Source organism: Sprattus sprattus, assembly GCF_963457725.1.
Source record: "Sprattus sprattus genome assembly, chromosome: 2".
Classification (NCBI taxonomy): Eukaryota; Metazoa; Chordata; class Actinopteri; order Clupeiformes; family Clupeidae; genus Sprattus; species Sprattus sprattus.
In genome coordinates, this window is record NC_137921.1 from 62,359,534 (window position 1) to 62,386,142 (window position 26,609).

The 26,609-nt window shown below is 42.3% G+C and overlaps 1 pseudogene across 1 annotated transcript; it reads left to right on the forward strand.

Moving 5' to 3' along the window:
* The first annotated feature begins 5,215 nt into the window (after positions 1-5,215).
* On the forward strand, positions 5,216-25,807 carry LOC308382826 (von Willebrand factor A domain-containing protein 7-like; annotated as a pseudogene). The gene is made up of 15 exons: positions 5,216-5,413; positions 5,993-6,280; positions 6,626-6,719; positions 6,998-7,126; positions 7,279-7,465; positions 7,582-7,760; positions 7,890-8,002; positions 12,616-12,732; positions 12,953-13,099; positions 13,205-13,337; positions 23,208-23,360; positions 23,467-23,556; positions 24,232-24,503; positions 24,830-25,123; positions 25,202-25,807. The product of its transcript is annotated as a von Willebrand factor A domain-containing protein 7-like (transcript).
* Positions 25,808-26,609: the final 802 nt, after the last annotated feature.

Below are 26,609 nucleotides of genomic sequence, written 5' to 3' on the forward strand. Positions count from 1 at the left end.
TGTAATGCTCCTTTAATCTTTATTTAAACTCACCTGTGGCGAGCCACAGATGCTGGTAATATAGAAATCACATTTGCAACCAGTTAAAATGTAGCAAAGTTGACTCAACCTTTGTGTTGTGTGTCTGTGTATACCGTGCTGAGCATGGAGAAAAGAAATAAGAGCCAAGAATTGTCTGAGGATTTGAGAACCAAAATGGTAGAAAAGCATGGACAATCTCAAGGCTACAAGTCCATCTCCAGAGATCTTAATGTTCCTGTGTCCACTGTGCGCAGTGTCATCAACAAGTTTACAGCCCATTGTTTGAATGGTGGATAAATAACCTAGAACAACATCCAAATAAATTCAAGCTACCCTGCGAACAAAGGGTACAACGGTGTCAGCTTGCACTATCCGTCGCCATTTGAATGAAATGGGATGCTATGGTAGGAGACCCAGAGGACCCCACTGCTGACACAGAGACGTAAAAAAGCCAGACTTGAGTTTGACAAATCTTTCTTGGGTAAGCCAAAATCATTCTGGGAGAACGTCCTGTAGATAGATGAGGCCAAAGTAGAGCTTTTTGGTAAAGCAGTTTACAGACAATGAAATGAGGCCTTCAAAGAAAAGAACACGGTCCCTACAGGCTAATATGGTGGAGCTGGACCGATGTTTTGGGGTTGCTTTGCTGCTTCTGGAACCTGATGCCTTGACTGTGTGCATAGCATCAGGAAATCTGAGGACTACCAAATCATTTTTGGGCGCAATGTAGGGCCCAGTGTCAGAAAGCTGGGTCTCCGTCAGAGGACATGGGTCTTCCAGCAGGACAATGACCCATAGCACACTTCAAAAAGTACTCAGAAATGGTTAAGACAAAGCACTGGAGAGTTCTGAAGTGTCCGAGATGAGTCCAGATCTTAATTCCATAGCACAACTGGGGCATGATCTCAAATCAGTAGTTGGGAGAAGGCACCCTTCAAATGTGAGTGACCTGGAGCAGTTGGCAAAAGAAGAGTGGTCTGAAATTCCAGTAGAGAGGTGTAAGACACCTCATTAATGGTTACAGGAAGCAATTGATTTCAGATATTTGTATTTCTTTATTTTTAAGGGTGTTCTACCCATTATAAAGTTGTGGGTGCCAATCATTTTGTCCGGCCCTTTTTTGAGTTTTATGTGGAATAAAGTCAGATTTGGCATTATTTCTCAGATTTTTTTGTGTTTTTCCAATGCAAACTAAGTAAATAAACATGTGAATACAAAAACATTTGTAATTGCAACACTTTTCTGGGAGCAGTGGTGCATTATCTGACAGAAGTGCAGGGGTGCCAATATTTTTGTCCATGTATGTTTCACCCTCTTAAAACAAATGGTTCATGGATATGGCTGTATTGAGCTATACAGAAAAGGTTCAATTTAGATGCATTTTTCTTATTTTCTCTTCCTTAACAGAAATGTGTAGTTGACTTTGGGAAAGAAACAGAAAAGATTGCTTGGATGGGAGCAACAGACCATACAAAGAAGGAGTTTGGTTGTGGTTGGATGGCACACCAGTCATCACTGGGTGAGAGTTTCAGGATACGAAAAGTATTGATGGTTATTACATATTATAAAACAATTGGGTTCTAGCGCGTAATTTAGCTGTTTCTGATTGGACGAGAGACGTTCCATGCTATAGGTTATTCTTCAACATACCTACAGTTACGGGACTTTTCACAGCTAAAAAGAAATCACTCCGCGATGAAACATTCGCATTGATGATAACCGTTAATTCAAAGTTTTTAAAATTCCAAACCAAGACGTTGACAATGGAACTATTTTTTGTTGCGGAGAAACAATGGCGAAATAAACCATTTTTAATCAATAACTTCGTGTTGAAATGTTAATTTGTTGACTGTAGAATTGTTTTATAAAAGCAATATAGCACTTGTGGGAGTGGGGTAGGTAAGGGATAATCCCACGGGTGTTGTTGCCTACGCCACTCGGCCTGGCGGCCTCGGTGGCTACGGCCGAACACCACCCGTGGGATTATCCCTTACCTACCCCACTCCCACTCGTGCTATATTGCTTAAATGAATTACATAATCAATCAATAACATAAGCTGACTCAACAACTATTAAATGTTAAGGTGCATATTCTCCCACCAACCCACCTGCCATTTACACTACAGCATCCACACTTGGCCCCATCTTTGTAAAGCGGCCCGCATGCTTATCCGACCCTCCTCTCCGATCTCACGAAGCACTCCCTAAAACGCCCTCCTTGAAGTGGGACCACACCTTTGAGCACCTCGGACAGCCTTCCATTGCATGAATTTACATGAATTTCTCTCTAAATGTTTGTAAAAGTGACATATGGATATTGTCGTGCTTTTTCCCCATATTATAATTCTAAATGTGCCAAAACAGAGCAGGATTTAGAACGTGCAACATTTTACAAACGGCGCCCCATATGTCTCTGCGTGCCAGACTCCTCACGCCCTGCCCTTGTGTTTGGCCCATCTTGGTGATTGTCTGCACCTGTTCCTCTTTACCCATTGTATTAAGTTTGTGTGTTCTGGTGTATCGTTGCAATCTTGTCATTGGTTTTCCCCTGTGTTTTTAGCGATCACGGTTATCATTGTATTTCCCTGTGTTATTATGAGAAAAATTAGACTTTTTTATTTGTATTTTGATTTATTCTTGCCTGATTGACAGTATTGTAGAAAGCATAAAAGACAAATCCTTAGCACTATGTGCAAAGCATTCTCAAAGCTCTGCACGTTAAAATAAGAAGTCACCTGGTCACCAGACAGGATCCAAATCCATTTCCTGGATTTTTGTGCTTGTTGGGGTTCAGTGCTATGTTCCATGCTTTTTTAAAAGCAGCATTTGAGCTCTGTTCATTGGTAAGGTACTTGGACAGAACCTGTCTTGACATTTCCCTTGTGCAGGTAGAGTAGGCATCATCAACAGAGCTGGGTGCCATGAGTCGAGAACGTACTCTGTAACCCTTCAAAAATGTAAATGAACATATTTAATGGCAATTGAAAGTCAATGGTTGTATTTATCTCACTAATAACAATTTCTGCCGGTTGTTTTGTTTCTACACCTTTTATCTCCATATGTGTCCAAGAGCTACCTAGCGTTATTTAGTGGAATACCTCCATTTACTCAATGGACTTACCTCTAGCTTCATTCAGTGGACCTACCTACTCTTGCTTTTTAGCAGCTTCATGAAGAACACAGAGCTTCTGGTGGAATTTCAAACATACAGGTCAAACACTCAAAGAGCAACTACAAATGATAAGCATGGAAATCAGCAATTGATGGTGGTATCCAAACCATTTGTAGTTCCAGAATGGCTACATTATTCTATAGTAGGTGTGAAGGTCAAGCATTTCAAGTAGACTTTTTTTATTGCATTCACAAGAGCAATTGAGCAATATCACTCTTACTGGTGTTACGCCCCAACTTTAGTCGCCCTAAGGCTAGATGGATACTTTATTTCCCGAGGGGACATTTGGGAGGCAGCAAGACCAGCAGTCCCCAAGCTAGAAGCCTCTCTCCTGCAGCAGGAAACTGGAGTCTTTATCTGCTGCTTGATCACCTGGCCAGGTGCATCTTATCTGGCAATCACGGGGAAACCAACCTGGGTGGAGCTACAAAAAAGGGAAGGGAAGTGACAAACAAAGAACACAACTTGAACATGTTCTTTTATGGTGTTCAAAATTTTCCAGACAAAGAGAAAAAGTAAAGAGGGAAGTGGAGAAAGTGAAGAAGGTTTTTTCATTAGACACCTTAGGTCAGACTAGGTCAGAAAACATAACCAGTGCTCTGAATATTTTCATTAAAGAAACAAAATTAGCAGATAGGATTTAAGTTTGTTGTTTTCTGTTGTTTTTCCTTTATTACTATATATATATAATTTTTTATTTTTGTATCTACATTCTCGACAATTGACAGCCAACATTCATTACAGAAGCAAAATAGCAAATAGGATTTAAGGTTGTTGTTTTCTGTTGTTTTCCCTTTATTATTATTTTGACATCCAATTGATCGCACCTCAAGTCCAGTAGATGGCGGTAGTGCACATTGTTTGTAAACTGCCAATAAACACTACAGAAGTAGTAGAAGAAGAAAGAACACAACACATGTGGCCGTAACACTGGTGCTATGAAGGGCATCAATAACATAATGACATTCTCTCTCTCTTTCTCTCACTCACATGCACACACACATACCCACATACCCACACACATGCGCTTAAGATATACACATCCCCTCAATTCTTTTTGTTTGTTTCCATTCCAATTCATACCTTGTCTGATGCCCAATTCCATCTGTAGTTCCGTCACATTTCAAACCCTCCACGCCTTTACAAACCATTCACACCATTACAAAATTGTTGTGTTTATGCTGCCCAAGAATCAAAAAGGGATTAAAACGTATTAGAAATAGAAGCCTTGCACCCTTTATTTCTTATATGTTCATATTATTTGAGAGTTTCAGTTCTCTCAAAGGGCAGCACCTACAGCCAAGTGTCTTATGACTTTTTATGTTTGCCAAATGAAGTGGGTTATGGGTAAGAAAGCTGTACTTTCAGCCCTGTTTCTGCTGGGCTGCTTCACATTAGCTGGGTTTCCATCCAACTCGTTCACATATCTAAAGGGAATTCATGAAAATGCAGCTAAAGATGAGCACGTTATTATGTTTGTCAAATGACTGTTAAATCTTACATCATGGTGTGTAGCATCTCTGCCCTGATATCCAACACACCGCGCAAACGCGCACAGCTGATGAAATATGGAATTTCCTGTGTCTTTGGGGCGTTGTGTGACAGTTAGTCAAGTGAAGGAGGAGTGGATGCCAGTCTGGCATCCACTCCTCCTTCATGCCAGTATAAATTCCAGGGGCTCACCTGAGCAGGTGAAAAGCTCTCGAGCACATAGACGGTCCACACCCAGCACAGGTAGGAAATCGTTCTAATAATCAGATTTTATTAGTTTAACTTAAAATTGTATTGTTTCTTTAAGAGGTTTAATTCTAATTGTTTCATGCTGGAGGTGTGATAGCAAGTGATTAACAATTCTAACAAACCATTGGTATGGAATACAAAAATTTTTCCATGGTAAAGTTTTGAGTGTTGGAAAAAGAGTGAATGAGGTGGGGTGGGGAAGTATTTTTTTTTAAATTATAAACGGAAAGGTCAATCCTTTTCTCTGCCCAGGAACTCTTAGTGGAGCCGAGCTCCATCATCATGTTGTCTTCAGTGACGGCCCACGCATCTCTGCTCTGGCTGACGCTGTTCTTCTGCCCACTCACCCAAACCTTCAAGCCACTAATCTCTCGCGGCTCTCTCACACACCGTGACATCACCCAGAGGGCCATCTTCCGCAAGACAGGCCAAGTGTGCCGTGCAATGGCCGCAGCCCAAGGCCAGAACTTCACCTTGCCTGTGAGAGACCAGTGAGCTCATGTAAAACACCTCTTAGAGACAGAGTGAGGGATGCTCTGGAATTTCATTCCAAATTCCAAGATCTACACAGCAATCAATGTAATATACACTGATTAATAATAAAAAAAAAACACTAGGCTCCTTAATAGGGGACATTCAAAAACATATATAAGTGGGCTCTGGGCTCTGTTAAGCGCTTAGAGGCAATTGTATTGTTATGGCGCTATACAAATAAAATTGAATTGAATTGAATTGAATTGAATAATAACGTAGCAAACTCTTAACTGCATCACCGAGTCATATCAGTGTGATGAAACACAGTATAAAAATAGACCATTTAAAAAAAATAAAGTTCCTTCTGTGCGGCGCATTGGGTTACCTTGAAATGCGCCGCACAAATAAAGTTTGGTTTGATTTGTTTGATCTGTATTACCCTTTTGAAAATAGACCTGTTTGACAAGTTGTTGAGGCCGTGTAGGAGGCTTATATTCTAACTATGTTCTTATGATCTCTAGTCATTCCTTAATCACAGTCTTGCTTTGTTCTTCACTTCTCTCCCTTATCAACCCCGTCTCTCAGATTGATGATAGGCTGACGGCATACACCCTGCAGCAGGCATGCTCCTCAGGGGGGGCCTCCTTCTCGTCGGGCCTGGCCTTCCAGACAGCTGTGACTGAGACCATCCTGGGCAATGCGGTTGTGGACCTTTCTCAGGCTCTGAGCGCTCCGCACCACTTTAATGATGAGACATTCGCTGAAGGGCGGGCCGTCGTTGCCCAGGGTGCCGCTGCCGTCAAGGCTGCCGTGAAGCAAGGGAACTTCATCTCTGCCAGACTCAGCTTGGGTGCTGCCTGTCACACACTGCAGGTGAATGCGTATGTCCATAATAAGTGTGTTTGTTCTTGAGCGGTTGCTGTGAATGAGGTAGAGCCGTTGTCAGCCAGAGTGGTTGGTTGTTGGAGTTTCAGTCTTTGCTCTGGATATTCCTGGCTTCATGATGGGTTCTTAGTTGGGAGAGATTTTGAAATCTTGAACTAAAATGCAAGTCAGTTTGCTTTCACTCAGTATTAGCTTGTTCTTTCCACAGTATATTTTGCCATGTACACAGATGGACAAAACCTCTTACAGCTCTTGCCTATGGTCTGCAACACATGGACACTTTTGCACTTTAACATAAACACTTATCACAATCAACATATTTTTTTCGCGCAGGATTTCTACAGCCACAGTAACTGGATAGAGATAGGAAACAAAGTACCGTTCTCTAATTTGATCAGGCCAGACACGCCTTTGGATAATCTGGCAGGTATGTGTGTGTAGGGGTGGGGGGTTACTCACATCATTTATGTTACCAACTACTATATTTGATGGCTAATCCATCAAAAAGCCTGTCATTCATGCATCATCTGAGGTACTCTTGAAACAACACACTTGTGTCACCACCTATTTATGTCCCTCACTAAATCTTTTTTGCATGACCTGTCAGGCATTGTTCTTAGATAAATATTCCACAATTCTCTCTCTATTACATCCACTCTCATTCGCTCATACAAGCTCAAACGGCGTATTTTTTTTTTTTTTCAGGTCCTGATAGAGCCACCTGCAGGAACTGCATAGGAGGAGACTGCAGTGATAACATCCTACCTGAGATCCTACAGGAGAAGAAACTCACATCAGGCTACTTCAGCCCCTTCTCTTCAGCCAAGCCACCAGGTTGCCATTTTCACGTCTATTGCCTTTTCAAAGACACTACTCAGTGCTTAAGACCAGTATACTCATTTGTTCACGAATGCTCTACTGATGCTCATAGCCCACTAGAGACATCAACATATATAGCGCATTAATGTTTGCCCAACTCACTGCAGGAAAGTGCAGCCATGGTGGGTTTTTTGACCGGACCAGTGGTCAGGATCCAGTTGGTGGGATTAACAAGGATACTACCACAGCGAGCCATGGGCACTTGCACCTGCGAGCAGCACAGGTGGCCATCGACGCCACCATGGAGCTCCTGGAGGACATCCGACTGGCCACCGGGGACAGAGACTTCCTGCGGTAATACAGACTGACTGGTTGAATGATTGAAAAACCTGTCTGTATTTTACATTTATAGGTTAACAGCTGTTTGTGCAAACGACCTCTCTCTCTCCCTCTCTGTCTTTCTCCCTCAGGTTAGTGGGATTGTCACAATCATCACAATCATCCGTGCTTTGTTTCGTGGTTGACACCACAGGCAGCATGTCTGATGACATTGCTGAGGTAAAGCGGGTCTCATTCTCCATCATCGCTCTCAAGCGCGGCACCCAGGAGGAGCCCTCAGAGTACATCCTGGTCCCATTCAATGACCCAGGTCAGGCCAGCAGGGGGCGCACTCTCTTCTAACATCAGGGAAGATGGAGGACCTCAGCAGTGAAATGCACAGGTCTTGTCGTTCCACATGTTTTATTAACTGCTGGTGTCTCTGTCTGTGATTGTACAGACTTCGGGCCACTGATCAGGACAACTGATGCAGATATTTTCAAGCAGCACATCAACAAGCTCAGTGCCTCTGGTGGAGGGGATTTCCCTGAAATGAGCTTATCAGGACTACTGGTATGTATGCATGTGCTAACATTGCAGCCTCCTCTTAAATCAATGAATACATTTATTCAGAGACTCACTCCACATCATTGATTATCCTCTTTACTTAAGACTGAGTGTTTTAACAGTGTTAAAGTTAAATCACGTTGTGTACAGATCTCGTTAGCTATAATGAATTAAGAAAATTATGAATTAACCCGGTATTCAAAAGCCCACCTCATTTCCAAATACTCTGCCAGCTGTACAACAGAACATTACTATGTTTGCAACTAAGCTATTTTTATTTTGTAATCCTTATACTCACTAAACTGTTTCTGTTACGTACTAACTTGATCACTTCTGTTGTTGTAAACCCTACCTAACTCCCATTATGTTAACCTAACTTTGCATTAAAATCTAGCAATTAACTACTCTGGGTGGATCCTATGACAGCAGCACAATATCTAGCCTTATAGGATTCTCCCGACAGCATCATATACTTTTCTATACACTCATTTAATTGTATTGATTATTTTTATGTATCTAATTTATTGTATGTTATTCCATCCTTACAATTGTACTAATATTGTTGCTGTCAAATAAACAGTTCTGAGTTCTGAGTTCTGAAATTGGGCCTCATTCTCGAACACAGTTTAGAACAAGTGAAGAATACATTTCTTCTTAACTCCACTTATTAAGTTTCCTGGACAATTCTGGCATTCATGAAAGTTCTTCTTTACTTATGGCCGGGTCACACTACACGATTGTCGAACATTCCTTCACGATTTAACATGTCACACTATGCGATCACAGAGCCACGACTTCGGGCTTCGTCTTGGTCGGAAGACTGGCCACACTGCAAGATCATGAATCTTTGTATCCAGTTGCTTAGGTAGCAGCTAGCTACTTTTGATAGGCCACGTAAACTTTTGAGGTAGGCTATCAAACGTCAATTTCCGGGTAAGACTGGAAATAGACTACTTTAAAACCAACATTTTGTAACCTACATTTACAATAATAACAGTTGAACAGGCTGGACATTCGTTATACGGGCCAAAGTGAGGTTTATGCTAGGTTTCACTATGTCAACAATGGATACGTCATTGCGATTCCCCCAAAAATTCTGACATGCCAGACTTTTCGTTGTGGGGTTTTTGAACGTCGCAGACGAAAACATCGCAGGTCGCAAGCATGTCACACTACAAGACCTCGCCTCGTCGGAGACATTTCAAAATCGGGCCCGATCCGGCAAATTTGTCGGCGACTAAGAAATCGGGGCAAAATCGGGCTGAAATCGTGTAGTGTGAACCGGCCATTAGACCAGAATATAAGAATGCTAAATAGCCGTAGTCGTAAATCGGCCAGATTGGGCCTCATTTTCTATCTTCTTAAATATGTGACCCGGCACGCGAAAAGGGGGAACAAGTCGGCCGAGACGATTTCGAGTAAAACACAATTGAAGTTTTGTTTTTCCAAATTAGTGATTTTCGTTTTTTTGCAGAATGTGCAAGTTGAAGTCATGAAGAAGCCACTCCATGTTTCAGATAACAGTATTGGTTACCTTAAAAGTATACATTTAGTCGTTGAAGTTGGTACAGTTTGGTTAAATTCAGCGTCGCTCTCGTTGCGCTTGGGGGGTGTTACCTAATTTCCATATGAACAGCTGAATCGCGTTTGTTATTTTTTTCCGACCAATCAGCTGTACATTACAAGCGATACACATGGCTACTTATACAGCATCATACGCCACTATTATCCGAAGTTAAAAACATGTAATCTACTTCAGGAGCATTTTACTCCCCTGCAATCTCTACGTTCAGAGACAGACAGCAGGAAAGGTTAACAAACGGAATGAAATAGCTACACATTACACACGCTATGCTTTAATAAAACTCACGTTTTATGAGACACAAACAGAGGCTCACCATTGAAGATCTTTTTGCACACAGACGTTCGTTCTGAAAACTATCTACATCCACCCAGCGAGGTTTATCCATGTAGTTGTGGAGAGTTGCATCATCAGAGTTGCATCATATTTCATTAAAACGTCACACTTCTTACATTGGACATATCCACCAGCCTAATTACAATGTGCATTGTCTACTTAGCAGAAATATCTCCATACAGTAGATTTCCCTTCGTTTAGTATCATTTTAAACTTTCCAGATGACTGCCCCCGCTCGTCAAGTGAAACGTGTCCAGAAACAAGGCTCCTTTGTCTGGATAGCCATAGCTAGCATAACTACCATTCAAATCCAATGGTAATGCTACCTAGCTAGGTTTGCTAACTGTCGGTATCCATCGTTAACTCAAATGCCGTTGGAAATAAAGCTCAACAAGAAAAATAATTTACACCGAACGTCGCGAAATCAAAATTCTACTATTTGTATCAGGCTGGTTTGTACACGCAGTATTACAACAGTATCTTATACACTTCAATACGCTGTATATGTGCCATTTTTGCTACAAAGCTAATTAAAATACCCTTTTTGGGCAGGGACTTGAGTTTTCCGATATCCGGGATCCTGGATGACACCGAAATCAATATTAAGTAACGTCAGCGCTTGCGGGATAATAGGTCGGGCTACGATAAAATTATTTAGTCTTCAGTGACACCTAGGGGGAAGGGCTACAGATACCAGATGTCAGTGTGACATCTGTGAGGAGGGCTAATCCCAATGAGATGCAAATGAGCACAACTGTCTTCCCTTTGTCCCAGGTGAGGTGATTCGGACAATCTTAGAGGTGCCTTTTCTCAACAAAAGCTTTTCAGAGGTGTATACATTCAAATGATCACAACTTATACAAATATTACCAGATTTACATGAGTGAGACATCATTGGATAGCTTTACACTTAAGGCGCTCATATGCTTATCCGATCGTGCTCTCCGATCTCACGAGGCACGCCTTTAAACGCCCTCCTTGAAGTGTGACCACACCTTTGAGCACCTCGGAGAGCCATCCGAGGGTGTCGGATGGCCTCTGGAGCACCGCTTGAATTTTCTCACTATCCGATCCGACTATCCGATCCGAGCTGTCCGACACCCCTGGCTAAAATGACGTTTCCTGTTTCGTTCCCTATGACAGCACCTCCGTTTTTAAAAAATCTCTGAGAGATCGCTGGGAACCTGGGGCTGGAGGTCCAGGAGTGCATTAGGAGTTGGAGGAAGATCAGGGACAAGTTTGTAAAAATGAAAAAAACTATAAAGGGCACCAGCGGCGATGCGGGAGGAAAACCGACATCTCCCTTCTTCCTTGCTCTATCGTGGCTCTCGCCGCATATAAAGCATAGGGAGACGTCGTCTAATTACAGCAATAATAAAAACATTTGTGTTTGAGTTAGCAGAGCATGCAGTGTAAATGATTAAATTGTAAAATAACCTGAATTGTAGACGTAAAAAAGCAGAACTGTTTGTGTGGTATAATAATAGAAAATATTCGGCAATAACCGCGAGCTTGGTCATTGTCGTTAGTAATTCATTTCACAACAACAGCCTCTGATCATTAACTGAAAATATACGGATAAAAACAAACGATTTCTTATTTTATAGTTTGTTGTTGATGATGTAATGGCCTTGTAGCATCATAACAAACCGTTGGTAATCTCCACAGCCCCTCGTAGAACCATGCAGGTAGAGGTGAGTCGTACAATCATCAGATTAGAAAGGGCGTGTCTCTCGTGAAGTCGTACGAGGTGAATTGGATAACCATGCAAATGCCTTTACACTTTCAGAATCTGTGAATAACTCAAAATGTCTCAAAACGACTTGTGGCTGGTTTAGCCATGCCTGGTCACATATCTTCTTACGGACTTCGGAAGACTAACCTAAGAAAAGATCTCCACTAGATTTATGAACGCCTGGAAATGTTTTGTTAAACCGCCAAAGCGTCTGTAGCTGTGCACTGATTCTTAAATTGAACGCACGTTCACATGCACCTACATTTTAATACAGAAATGCCCCACCAGCCCCTTATAAGGACATGCAACTGAAGAGACGTGTGCACAATCCACAGACTCCACTGGCAAAGCGAAAGCAACTTCAGACTCGTGATCAGAATCATGTCAAAGCGGAAAGCGAGCTCAAGTAAATGCAGACCTAACTTCACAGGTGCAGAGGTTAAGGTCTTGTTGCAGAATGTAGATTCATCCATTCTATTCCACTACTATGGCTATGTAGATTGAGTTTAGTGCATATTTATTCATTCACTTACATTTGCAGTGTTCATGTAGTGCTTCTATTTATTTTAGGACATCACGATGCCTCGTAAAATCATGACTATAAATGTAAAACGTAATTGTTAATGATACAATTATTTAAATCCGAGGATGTCAGTAGAATTGATGTTAACGCAATCACCAACGATTTCTCACAAATTCAGCCCTTTAGTTAAATCTGGCCGATTTACGACTGCTATTTAGCGTTATTAAATTCTCTAAGTTAATAACAAATCCCAGATGAGAAACAATCTGTGAATGCTAGATTTGTCCCGGAAATTACGAAAATGGAGTTAAGAAGACATAGACAATTCTTCTTAACTTTTTCTTAACTGCGTTCTAGAATGAGGCCTATTGAAGACATTTGTTGTTCGAGAATGAGGCCCATTGTCTCCAGTTTTGACAGTTCTGTTGTCGTCCAATGACCAGCTGGCGCTCACTGCAACTCCCCCTTCCTCTGACATCTTTCTCTTCACCGACGCTCCTTCCAAAAATCCTGAGCTGAAGAGCACTGTGACTGCACTGATTGAGAGCACCAAGTCAAAGGTGAATTTGGTGGGATCAACCTTGCTTTTTGTGTCTCTGTGACAATGTCTGTGTTTATGTCTGTAGGCTTTTTGTTTGTTTTCTATTGTCAGCTAGCTGTATACTGTATGCTTTTTTGTATTTGAAAAGTTTACATACTCAGAACTGTGTAGATACTCTTCATGTGTAATATTTCTCATGTTTTTGTATGCTATTTAAAAGCACATATCTTGTCCCATAGGTTACCTTCATGATAACTAATCCTAATGCAGACAATCAGCTCTACCGGGACCTAGCATAGGCTTCAGGGGGCCAGGCCATAGAAGTGTCCAAGTCCTCACTGCCTAAGGCCACTGCGATCATAGAGGACTCCTCAACCCCTGCTCTGGTATCCAATACGTTTCCACATTCCACATAATTTTGTGTTTTAAAGACTGGTTATCTTGGCTTTCTGTGCTGTTAGGCTAATAAAATATGATTCTGCCCCCTTCAGGTGACCCTGCTCCAGGCAGTGAGGACCCCGGTGAGGGATGAGAAGTTCACCTTACTGCTGGACGAGTTGGTGTCCAATGTGACGCTGTACATCACAGGGTCCTCACCTGCATTTACTCTCTACAGTCCCACAGGTTAGGAGGGGGAGGGGGGTGGGTCATCACCCATGTCTGTGTACATTAGATATTTAGACAGATATTAGATATTTTCTTTGCATTTAGATGGGGTCCATGCATTCAGTTTTACACGGCAGATGTGGGTCTTCCTGTCACATGAATGCACCAATGAAATTGTGATACATATGTTGCGCCCTCAGTGCAAGATTATTGCCTGAAGAAAGAATTGCACCAAGTTTTGAGAAGTGTTCAGGGTAATGCATAAATAAGTGCACCAGTTCTTCCACTAGGTGGCAGCAGAGCGCTACAAACGGTGGTCACGGTATGCAAGCTAGCTCCTGTAGGAAGTAGATTCATTCAGTTCTCAGCAGGAGAAAGACGTGCATTTGCGCTGTTGTGCTGACGAATGTGTTTTGTATTTGTTACAGGTGAGCTGGGTACTGTTCGGCGACGCTCGCTAAGCGGTTTAGCGAGCTAAATTCCAGGCAAAAAAAAGACAACACCCCTTTATCGAGTATGGCGAAGCAACTTTTGATTAATAACCATGGTAACCAATCGCTTAGCACTAACCTGCTCCAGGGCAGGCTAACCAAAGTTTAGCTGGCTAAACTTGCCACACCCACGCCAAAAGGAGGGATCCCATTGACAAGGAGTCTTATTATAGTTTGATTAGCGTAGGAAAAGGTATTTGCGATCGCCAAGAAGATCCATTTCTCCATCATGATGAGTTCTTGTATGAGCGCTACCGATCCACCCGACAAGGAATAATTCATTTATAAGACCTTCTCGAGTCATTTATTGCATATACCACCGTAGAACATTGAATGTCTTCACTTTCTTGCGAGTGGTAACCTTCATTTTTGTAATGTCGGCGATGCGGAGAACAAAGCACTCATAATTATATGACAGTGGTAGCCTATTAGTACAGTTGAGACATTGGTACAGTTGATAAACCCGAAATAACTTTCATGCTCAGCCTGAGACGTGATTTTGAGTTTGCACATGAATACTAACGTTTTCTTTGATCCCAGAAAATTTGAGCACATAACCCATCTCCATTACGGAGATATTGGCGAAAGTTGTTTAAGATCTTGATTTTATGTCCCTTCTACAATCACGATGTTATTAACCATACGTCATCAACAAATGCAACTTACATCATTGCAAAATGTAACAAATCTCGGCTAGACGCTCGAGTTTCGTCAACAAAAATCAGGGTTCGTAAAAGCCACGCAAAACAGAAAATAACGTGAATGTTCTATTTATTTAAAGTGTCTTGTGAGTGATTAGGGGATAGGGAATAACAACAAATACTCAAGAGTCCACAGGCCACAGAGTAATATCTAGTCCACATGAGAAAGCAAGGTGCGCAAAAATAAACGCGTCAGTTTATCCACACAAAATAATATAAGGGAACAATGCTCCACGAGCTCCGACGTGCATTCACTGTCCCTGTCAAAAGTATATTCCACGGCAATTGTCCAAGAAGCAAAAAGATAATCCTTCCTTAAAAAATGCCACCAGCGCAAAATAAGGAAAAAAGGGATCGCTCTCACCTCCTTAGAGTGCTCGTCGTATACAATCCTTAAATAGGACGGGCTGTATAAGGCTTAATCCGTTTTAGTCACTGCAATATATATTCCGGTCTTTGCGGTAGTTCACGAGTACATCGGGTAGGTTTCGCCATTGGAAGCAACTACCTCCATTCATTCCCCCTCTCGGGTTTCCGCGTTCCCATTTAAAAAGAAAACATGTGATCGCGCATAGCGCAGCAATAGGACAGACAGGGAAAGGGGGTGAGTGAGAAGGTGAGTGACGTGAGAAAAACCTATCCTCTGCCCTAGCCTTCCTTGCTCTACAATCTGCTACTCTCATAGGGAAACAATCGAACACATTAATAGAGATCTTATATTATGATTACAATCATTGAAAAGCAGAGCCATATTTATGTGGCTGATGTCACATAGTCCCCCCCCCCAGACTGGTGATGGGAGAAGGACCAAAGTAGGACTTCAAATTCACAACGTTCACTGTGTCCGTGGAATCATCGGGGAAACAAACTCTGTAGTTCAGAGGTCCCAACTTCTTCTGCACAGTGCAAGGACCAGTCCACTTTGGCGCCAGTTTGGCAGTAAATCCTTTTGAGGCGTCGGACAATGGATGGGCTTTGACCCACACCATATTCCCCTCTGAGAATTCCACGTTGTTCCTCTTTAAGTTATAGTATTTGGCTTGTTTTTGTTGGGCTTTTTTAACATTTTCTGCAACTTCCCTTTTCAGCTCCAGCTGTCTTTCCAGAAGCGAGTGGGTGGATGAGGTTGGTGACGGAGCTTTGGGCAACAGTTGGTCGAGGGGGCCTTTCAGAGCACGTCCCAGATGCAGGAGAGCTGGAGCAAAACCAGTGGACTCCTGCCAGGCGGAGTTGATGGCAAACCGGAACTCGTGTACCCATCTGTCCCAGTTGTTGTGCTTATCTGCAACATATGATGCAATCATCCTTTTGAGTGTGCGGTTGACTCTTTCTGTCATATTTGTCTGGGGATGGTAGCTTGTGGTGAATTTATTTATTACTCCCCATGACTTGCACACTGCTCTGAGTAGGTGACTGGTGAACTGGCTTCCCCTGTCCGAGAGGAGGTATTTTGGTGTCCCCCACCTGGTGAATATCTCCTCTGTGAGAATCCTCACCAATGTAGGTGTTCGACTAGTGCGCACAGGGAACAGCTCAGTCCATTTGGAGTAATAGTCTACAAGGACGACCAGGTAGAAGTTACCTCTTCGGCTGCGAGGGAAGGGGCCCATGAGGTCAATACCCACCATCTCTCCCACTTCAGATACTTGGGTTGACTGCAACAGGCCACTGGGCCTGGTGTTAGAAGGTTTGTATTGTTGGCAGACAGTGCACTCTTTGATATGGGTCCAGGTGTCTTTCCGGACATCTGGCCACCAGGCAACTTCCAGGATGCGTATAAGGGTCTTCATACGCCCAAAGTGTCCACCTAGTGGGTTATCATGGTAGTATTGCAAAAATGAGAGATGCAGTTCTTTTGGGACAACGAGCTGGTACTTAAATCCATCCCGATCAATTGGTACTCTTCTGTAGAGCAGCCCTTGTTGGTTGAGGAAAGAAATTCTGTTTGGAGGAAGAGAAACACGAGACGACAGATTTTCTCCGATTTCCGTTACGTAACTGTCTCTGGCTTGGGCCGCAGCAAGTTCAGCTAGAGAACTTGGAAGGTCAGCAGTGACTTTGGCAGTGCTACGGCATACAGCAATGCTTGGCATGACAGACGCAGTATTAGGAAGTGACTCTGGGATTCGTGACAGGGCATCAGGAACCACGTTCAATGTCCCCTTCCTATAGCGTACTGTGAATGTGAAGGGTTGAAGTCTCAGGGTCCAGCGGACGAGGCGAGAAGAGGTCTTTGGCGTGTTGAACACCCAGGATAATGCTGCATGGTCCGTCACCACTTCAAACTCCACCCCCTCAAGGAAATGTTGCCATTTTTCAACGGCCCAGACCACCGCTAAACACTCCTTTTCAGAGACGGAGTAGTTCCGCTCCGCCCCATTCAACAAACGGGATGCAAAGGCAACCACATGCTCTCCATCGGCGTCATCCTGTGTTAGTACGGCACCGAGCCCAACATCACTGGCGTCAGTAGAGACTTTGAAGGGCTTGGAAAGATCTGGGTGTGTTAGGACTGGAGGGGACTGTAGAGCCTCTTTAAGCCTTTCCCAGCTCTTCTCACAGTCTTCCGTCCATTCCCATGCAACATCCTTTTTCTTGAGGTGGTTCAAAGAAGCTGCTAGATCGGCAAAGTTCTTAATGAACTTGTGATACCAGCCAGCTAGTCCAAGAAACCGCTGGAGCTCCTTGATATTCTGAGGTCGAGGGTATTCACTGATGGCCTTGAGCTTCTCTGTATCGGCTGAAACGCCTTGACTGGACACCTGATGACCTAAGAACGTCAAAGATGTCTTAAAGAAATGACATTTCTTCAGGTTCAGTGTCAATGAGGCCTGATGAAGTTTCTCAAACACTTTTCTCAGGTCTTCCAGATGAGCCGATTCAGATTTCGAATACACGATGATGTCATCAATGTACACAAAACAACAAAAACCCTTCAGCTCAGCCAAGACATTCTCCATAAGTCTTTGGAATGTGGCCCCAGAGTTCTTCAAGCCAAAAGGCATGGACAGGAAATGGAAGAGGCCGAATGGCGTGATGAAAGCTGTTTTTTCAACACTGGCCTTGTCCATGGCAACCTGCCAGTATCCAGAGCGTAAGTCCAACGAGCTGAACACACATGCACCCGAAAAGGACTCAAGGATGTCATGTATCTTGGGCATGGGATAGGCGTCAAACAGAGTCTTCTTATTCATGCGTCTATAATCAACACAGAAGCGCCATTTCCCATCATGCTTCGGCACCAGGACGACCGGAGAGGCCCACGGAGAAGAAGAAGGCTCAATGACTCCATCAGCCTCCATCTCTTTCAGCTGCTGCTGGATGATGTCCTTCTTCAGAGGTGACACACGATAGGCTGGACAGCGTAAAGGCATATCGTCAGTGAGGCGGATGGTGTGTCTCACAACAGATGTTCTTCCCAACTCTGCAGAACACACGGATGGCCATTCTTGCATCAACTGCAGCAGTTCAGGTTTAGGCTCTGAAGGCAAGTTAGAAAAAATGCCAAGATGGACCGGTGGTGTTTTGGGGACGGTGTTCTTAACAGGCAGAGCATAATAAATGGAAACATTTGCTACCCCTTCAGCTGTGTGCCACTCTCTCTCCCTTTCACTCTGGTCCATGTATGCATGGTATGTTATTTTATCTCCATTTTTCACACCATATGTTCCCCGAAGGAAGTCAAGGCGCATGCCACTCTTTTGCAGAAAGTCTAAGCCTAAGATGACTGGGAAGGCTAGATCTTCATCAGCAAGAACATACATAGAGTGGGTCCAGAAACTATTATGGAGGTCAAGTGTACACTGGGCTCTCCCTAAGGCCTGCTTAGCTGAGCCATTAGCCAGGGCAAACTCCTGGTGTCCACAAGGCATCAGGTTCTCCTGTGACTTCTTGATCAGCCTCCACAGTTTATCCTGCATCAGGGAGAAAGTACTTCCCGTGTCCAGCAGGGCAGGTCCTTGGAAGCCACGGATGGAGAGTTGGACAGCCAGGAGAGACAGAGGGCGTTTAGCATGAACATAATCGGGCGTTTCAGACTTCATAACTACAACATCAGCTTTGGTTTTAATCCTTGGATGCTGTTGCTGTCTGGCTGTGTCAGCAGCTTTGTCATTATTTATTTTGGTCCAATAACTTTTCATGGAGGCCATGTCCTTCTCGATCAAACTGCCAATTTTCACCAGATCAGCCACTGTGCCTACTGTTCCCCGTAAACCAGACGCAATTTTGGGATTGGCATTATTAAGAATGCGTTTCACTATTGTTGCTTCATCAATGGAAGGCTTCCATTTAAGACAAAGTGCTCTGTAATCATAGGCAAAATCTCGGATGGATTCATTGGGCTGCTGGAGACGGTTACGTAACCGATCTTCAATCTCTTGTATGTAATCATTAGACAGGAAAGCTGAACAAAATGAAGCCTTGAATTCATCCCAGGAATGGATGTTTCTACGCACTGCTGTCCACCAGCTTTTAGCCGAGCCTTTTAAGACAGATGATATTGCGGCAAGAATGTCAGCATCAGGCGTAGGCCTTAATTCTAAAAACTCATTGCAGAGCTCAATATAGCTCATGGGGTCCTTAGTTTTACTGTCGCCTCCAAATTGAGGGAAGTCTAGTTTAATGGGGGGCTTAGGAGGTCTTGTGTCGCGGAAAACAGAGGGGCCTTGAGTGTCAAGCTGAAATCGCACACTTGATCGGTCTTGGCCCTGAGTGACGGAAGAAAGTCTTGGGGTGCTGGTGAGCTTTACCTGGTTGAATGAAGACTGCCATTGAGCATCTCGCCTCTCCAAACAGCGCACAATAGAGTCCTCCAGAGCACAAACCAGTTCAGCAGAGAAGTCCTTGGCCTCCTCAATTTTTGTATCAAAAGTTTGCCTCAGAATCTCCTCTCTGATAACCGCGCTTGAGTTTGACTCCAACACTTTCTTTTCAAGTTCTTTCAAATGATTATTAGTTTCCCGTAGGTTTCTTTTAAGCTCGTTTATTTCTGCTCGGAAAACCGGCATGTGATTGGAAGATGTATGGGGAACCATTTCCTCTTCTTCCTTTCCTTCTTCTTCCTCTTCTTCTTCCTCATCTTCCTCTTCATCCTCCTCATCACTATTATTACTTTTCCCACCCCTTTCTTGTGTATCAGAGATTGTAGTCCTACTCTCATCTAAAAGGGAAGCCCTACTCTCATCTGCATCAAGGTACATTGCACTAAGAGATTGAGTGAGCTTTTCAACTCGCTTTCTGACGGTAACGTGAGGGTTCCGAATCTGGCCAATTTCAGGAGGTATTGGACTGCTCATGATCTCGTTTTCCCTATAATCAGCAAATGCACCTGTCGGCTCTGAACCGACATTCACAAGTTCTACCGTCTCCATAGTGGAAAAGAGATAGAGAGAGAGAGATAATGAAAAGCGTTATATCTATCAAAAAATGCGTGTTTTATCCCCGTACTGGCCACCACTGTAACAAATCTCGGCTAGACGCTCGAGTTTCGTCAACAAAAATCAGGGTTCGTAAAAGCCACGCAAAACAGAAAATAACGTGAATGTTCTATTTATTTAAAGTGTCTTGTGAGTGATTAGGGGATAGGGAATAACAACAAATACTCAAGAGTCCACAGGCCACAGAGTAATATCTAGTCCACATGAGAAAGCAAGGTGCGCAAAAATAAACGCGTCAGTTTATCCACACAAAATAATATAAGGGAACAATGCTCCACGAGCTCCGACGTGCATTCACTGTCCCTGTCAAAAGTATATTCCACGGCAATTGTCCAAGAAGCAAAAAGATAATCCTTCCTTAAAAAATGCCACCAGCGCAAAATAAGGAAAAAAGGGATCGCTCTCACCTCCTTAGAGTGCTCGTCGTATACAATCCTTAAATAGGACGGGCTGTATAAGGCTTAATCCGTTTTAGTCACTGCAATATATATTCCGGTCTTTGCGGTAGTTCACGAGTACATCGGGTAGGTTTCGCCATTGGAAGCAACTACCTCCATTCATTCCCCCTCTCGGGTTTCCGCGTTCCCATTTAAAAAGAAAACATGTGATCGCGCATAGCGCAGCAATAGGACAGACAGGGAAAGGGGGTGAGTGAGAAGGTGAGTGACGTGAGAAAAACCTATCCTCTGCCCTAGCCTTCCTTGCTCTACAATCTGCTACTCTCATAGGGAAACAATCGAACACATTAATAGAGATCTTATATTATGATTACAATCATTGAAAAGCAGAGCCATATTTATGTGGCTGATGTCACAGTATAGTTTTGCAAACGTGTCTAGTTTTTGTGCAGTAGTTAATAAAGTCTACCTCAGTCTACTTCACAGGTGGATGCATGATAAGAAGAGAGAAATACACACAATATATTTTCATTGCTTCAATTTATTGAATTTCTTATTAAAACATTTACATTTAGTCATTTCGCAGACGGTTTTATTCGAAGCTATTTACAAGGAGATGTAAAACTACAATTACTAGGGACCTGCACCAGAGGCACATATTAGACATCAGTAAAGATATCACATCTTAGACAGCCTAAAGACAGTTTCTTATATTGCTGTCACAGACGCGACAGTGTTGAATTTTGACATGATTATGGTCTTGAATTCTTCATAACGCATTCATGGTCATATCCTGCCTTAGCGGAGACATTTTTTTGCCTTTTTCTTTGAGTTTAGACTTTTGTTCGAGAAAAAAAAAATCATGGTTTTGGTGATCGACCTATCCTGCCTTTTGAAGCAGGACGTGCACGCGCAATTTTTAGCCTGGGACAATTTAACCTGAGGATTTTTTATCTTAGCGCTCGTCGCCAGACAGGCTTGACCTGTTCTCATTTAGCGAGCTATATTATCTTGTGTCGCCAGCTAAATTAATTATCTTAGCTTCAGTTGTACGCCGAACAGGGCCCTGGTGTCTGTTGTAATTAGGAATGTGTACTAAGTTAAAATAATAGGTCATGTGTTGTATAATGTGAACTTTGATGCGATGGTTGATTAAATAGAGATGATCTGTATGTTAGCTAACTAGCATGTGTTCGAGTAAGATTAGCCTACGTTCTTTTTCCCTCTGTGTTCAGTCACGTGACCACAGAGGACGGATTGTTTTACAGTTCGACATCCTTGGAAGTGTGTCGACATCCTTGGAAGTTTGTATATATTATGGCATGCCGTTCAGGAAATTAACATTTGAATATATACAAAAGTCTGAATATATATACAAAACTCTGAATATATATATACAAAACGAAGCAGAAAACAAGGAATTACGAAGATTTTGACGAGACCCCAGTCAAAGTCAATAGGGAGCTTGCCTCTAAAAATATCCTTTGTGAAGTCAAACGGTGTAAAATAAACGTGTTATTATTGCATTTTTAGTGAGAAATCAATGTCTAATTTTTACAATATAACAGAAAAACAGTATTTCATGAAGCAGAAAATACGTAATTTCAAACATTTTGGTACCATTGATTTAATAGGAAGGGCTCAATCCAATATGGCGGACACAGACGGATTGAGCGCTTCAGAGTTCAGAGTTTTGTATATATATTCAGAATTCGTTTTGTATATATATTCAGAATTCGTTTTGTATATATATTCAGACTTCGTTTTGTATATATATTCAGACTTTTGTATATATATTCAGAGTTTTGTATATATATTCAGACTTTTATATATATATTCAGACTTTTGTATATATATTTAGACTTTTGTATATATATTCAGACTTTTGTATATACAGCCACAGAAAAAATTAAGAGACCACTTTCAAAAAATGATCAGTTTTTCTTTTTTTTTTTTTTTTACTATTTATTGGTATGTGTTTGAGTAAAATGTACACTTTTGTTTCATTCTATAAACTACTGACAACATTTCTACTGAATTTCAAATAAAAATAATGTCATTTAGAGCATTTTTTGCAGAAAAATGACAATTGGTCAAAATAACAAAAAAGATGCGTTTTTTCCTGATATTGATTTCTGATCTCTTCCTAAGTTAAAGCATTAGTATTGTGTAGTTTAAGAATCTATATGAACTTGTTTTCTTTGCATTATTCGAGATCTGAAAACTTTCCATTTATTTTGCTATTTTGACCAATTGTCATTTTTCTGCGAATAAATGCTCTAAATGACAATATTTTTATTTGAAATTTGGTAGAAATGTTGTCAGTAATTTATAAAATAAAACTAAAATGTTAACTTTACTTTAACTCATACCAATAAATAGTAAAACCAGAGAAACTGATAATTTTGAAGTGGTCTCTTAATTTTTTCCGCGGCTGTATATTCATACTTTTGTATATATATTCAGACTTTTGTATATAGATTCAGACTTTTGTATATATATTCAGACTTTTGTATTTATATTCAGACTTTTGTATATATATTCAAATGTTAATTTCCTGAATGGCATGCCATACTATATATATATACATATATATATATATATATATAAAGGTAGATTCATTCAGTTCTCAGCAGGAGAAAGACGTGCGTTTGCGCTGTTGTGCTGACGAATATGTTTTGTATGTGTTACAGAAAACATTAATAAATAAATATATTTGGCATCAAGACAAAGTCCATCTTTGAGGGTGTTACACATAGTTCCATTTTACTACATGAACAAGTCCTGCAAGGTTTTGACAGATTAATCAGAAATTTCTCTTTTTCCTTCAATGAATATTATTACCTGTAATTCATTTCAGGCGAGTCACAGAGCCATGAGGTGTCAGAGGGACTTCTGGGTACGATTCAGAGGGTTGGAAACCTACAGCGTATGCAAGTCAAGACCCACAACCGCACAGGACTGTGGGAAATCACCATCCACTCCGAAGCAACATTTACTGTCAAAGTCACAGGTGAGCAGTTCTCACAATTTTGTGCAGTTAAATATTATATAACATAACACCTAACTACTACATGGAACTTCACACTGTGTGTGCCTCGGTGTGTGTTTCTGTGCAGGTCAAAGTCCCATCAACTTCTTTTTCAACTTTGTGGAGGCCTTTGGAGCACATGGAGATTTTAGCCTAAAACAGAGTCGTCCATCCGTTGGTATGTTCAAAGCACACGAATAGTGCTTGATAATAAGGTGCAGCTGCAGAGTATATGAGCTTAATCTGTATGCAGTGAGGGCAGTAGAGAAGGGAAGATGGTTATACCCCAAATAATAGTCCGCCTGCGCCACCCCAGGGAAAGCTTAGGCTATATCAGTAAGCCCCAGGGAATACTTATTTATAGGGATGGGAGGAAAAATCGATTCAGTTACAAATCGCAATTCTTTTGTGTGACGATTTTTAAATCGCCACGCTGCTTCAAAAATCGATTAAAAAAAAATATATATATTTTTTTTTTGTCTAGCCTGCTTTTAATTATTGTATATAAGGCGGGAAAAAAAGTTGCCGCTTATAATCCTACATATTGCGCAATGCATTCTATGCATCAACAGGAGAAGAGGGGTGGTTACGGACACCGTCATGACCGCACACAATGTGCAGTCCTTTTATCTCTACCTAGGTGGAAGCTACCAATGACTAGGCTTGACGCTATTTGGGCTGATTGAAAGTAAAAACAGGAAGTGTAGATGTAACGACACCACCCGCCCACAGGTACATGACTGATATTTGGACGTAGGAGACAGAAAGCAGCACCACCTTGATTCCATCTTTGGTAAGATTTTTTGTTTGTTTGTTTGTGACCACTTAATAATCAATTGTCTTTCCAAAACAGGTAGGCACGCTACCCTATTGATGTCAGTAACAGGAATTGATTCATTGAGGGTGACTGAGGTGGCTCTGGTGCCTGTCTCTGGATCTGGGGCTGTAAATGGAATCGTAGAGGCATTAGGAGGTGAGGACTTCCTGGTAACGGTCGACGAACTGCCATTGGGAAACTTCATCATCCATCTGAGGGGGGAAACCAGTGGGGCGTCGGGGTCCTCCCCCATCCTCTTCCTTAGGCAGTCCTCTACACAGCTCAGGGCCTCCAGGGTGGCTGTGACGGTGAGCTAAAGTGTTTTAACTTCTAATTCCTCTTTAAAGTCAGAATCTTTGGCATGTGTCATGTTTGGGATGCTGTACAATTATGGCAATTTCAAAGGATGAGTTTAGAATTTCAACATTTTACGTCAATGATTATATTTTCTTTCCAATTTTCTGACCCTAGATACTTTATAGATAGCCCATGTCCAGTTCTATCAATGTTTATTAATATTTTAGTAATATCATATTTTTTGAGGCAATGAAAATTAACTTAAGGGTGGATACTGACAGAGCCATTACAACTGACGACACTAAAGCTGTATTCTTATGATGCCTCCTCATCACAGGCCGCAGTAAACAGCACTTTGGAACCTGGAACGACCATTACTGTGCCTTTCACAGTGGAAACCAATACCACAGCAGGTAGCTATACCATCCGAGCGAGGAACGACCGGGGCTTCAGCTCGTCTTTCCCCAGCAGTGTGACTCTGGAGGCTGGAGGCCGTGCTGAGGGCTCAGTGACTCTCACAGCTCCCCCAGACACACCTTCAGGCACCGACGTCACGCTGACCATCGAGGCAGAAGCTCCTGGAGCCACCGACTCCAACTATGTTGTCATTAGCTTGGCTGTTGCCACTAAGGTAACTAAGTTTTCTTTAGGTACTTGACTACCAGTCATTTAATGACAAACTGACAGGCCTTTGGTTTCTTTTCCACAGGTGACTGACTTCACCCGTCCTGTTTGCCATGTGGACCTCACTGCCAACTGTTCACAAGACTGCAGCCAGGCTACGTGGCAGCTCTCTGCCAACCTGACTGATGGCAATGGGACAGGCATTGTACTTGTAACACTCCAGAAGGGCAATGGCACCGTCAACACCAGCTCTTCTGGCGCAGGCATCACCTTTGCGTCCTACAGCGCCTCCTGCTGTTCTGAGGTGGTGGAACTGGTCATGGTTGATGACGCGGGCAATGCTGGTGTCTGCTCTGCTTCCATTAGAGACCTCTCCTCTGACACCACCCCTCAGACTCCCACAGCCACCACCTCTCAGACTCCCACAGCCAACACCTCTCAGACTCCCATAGCCACCACCCCTCAGACTCCCACAGCCAACGCCACAGTAATGCAGATAGCCACCACTTCCAGAGCAGGGCACTGCCTTAAGCTCTCCATCTGGCTGTGGCCCATAGTTATACTCGCACTGCTGCTCCTAGTACTGCTGATCCTAGCACTGCTGCTCCTAGCGCGACTGAAGAAGGGTAAAGAAGGAAGGGTGGCCTCGGGTGGAAACATAACTATGGTAAATATGGGGGTAACAGGGTAAGGCGGAATCTATGAAGCGACACTATGGTTCCGACTGAGCTAAAGACCAGACAGAAGGGTTTTTATTACTTTTATCATTATTTTAGTAATTCAAGAAGCCTATCGGAACATCAGGTTCTGAAACGATGTTGATCATTATTTTACTCCATGTATTTCTCTTGCGGCTTGCTTTTATTGATTTTATGTAAAGCACTTTGAACTGCAACTCTTGTATGAAATGTGCTAAATAAATAAAGTCTTACTTACTTGTTTCTTTGGCATTCAATAAAGCATTTGGTGTTTGCTTCAAGGGTCATGAAGGGTCATTACCTCCGCCAGGAGGTTATGTTTTCGCCCCTGTATGTTTGTTTGTTTGTTTGTTTGTCAGCAGGATTACGCAGAAACGCATGGACCGATTTCCATCAAACTTTGTGGGGAGATTGGTTAATATAATGGAAATAATTTATTAGATTTTCAGATGTCAAGGTCAAAGGTCAAGGTCACAAGGCGGAGGTTTGCATTCTCTGAATGCTCCTATTCTTGTTTGCATATGTAACCGTTGTGAACTTCTGCGTTGTGTAATTCATTTGTGATTGTTGCAGAGATGGATCTTTATTCGTCTGTACAAAGCACACCAACAGAACATTGAGTCTTCAGCTTGTTAGCTCCACTTATCAAGGCTCATTTTCCAGCAAATGTAAAACAGGCAATAAAAACAAACATGTAATATATACATAAAGACTATATTAGGGCTGGGCAAGTTAACGTGTTAATATTGCGTTAATTCCTCAATTAATAAACACTGACAATTATTTTATTGTGCG